Genomic DNA, 342 nt, shown 5'->3' on the forward strand with positions numbered 1-342 from the left:
CTTGGTCCAGAATCTTCTAGAGCGGTGTGCGTGCCATTTACGACTGATACGGCGCTTGACAAGTTAACTGTGTCTTCAAGCGATCCTGTGGAATGGTTGACGAGCTCCGTGACTGATCACCAATGCTGATCCCTTCAAGACCATCTGCGCTTTGGAACAGTGACCTGTGCGAACAAGCTCCCTAGGCCCCCGACCTTAGAAGTCACCTGTGCGAACTTCCCTTCTGCTCAATTGCAAGATACGAGACTCCCTGTGTCGCTTGCCTCCGTCGCCTGTCTCCTGTCATCCACCTGCATTGTCTACCCAAAAATCGTGAACGATTCATTTTAGGTGAACGAGCGA

At 51.8% G+C, this 342-nt stretch overlaps 1 protein-coding gene across 1 annotated transcript in view; it reads right to left on the reverse strand.

Annotated features, from left to right (window-relative positions):
* Nucleotides 1-342, reverse strand: part of LOC119591155 (class E basic helix-loop-helix protein 22-like) — a 4,290-nt gene that overhangs the window by 2,565 nt on the left and 1,383 nt on the right. The gene's annotated exons all lie outside the window — the stretch shown is intronic.

This window comes from Penaeus monodon, chromosome 28 (genome assembly GCF_015228065.2).
Source record: "Penaeus monodon isolate SGIC_2016 chromosome 28, NSTDA_Pmon_1, whole genome shotgun sequence".
Classification (NCBI taxonomy): domain Eukaryota; kingdom Metazoa; phylum Arthropoda; class Malacostraca; order Decapoda; family Penaeidae; genus Penaeus; species Penaeus monodon.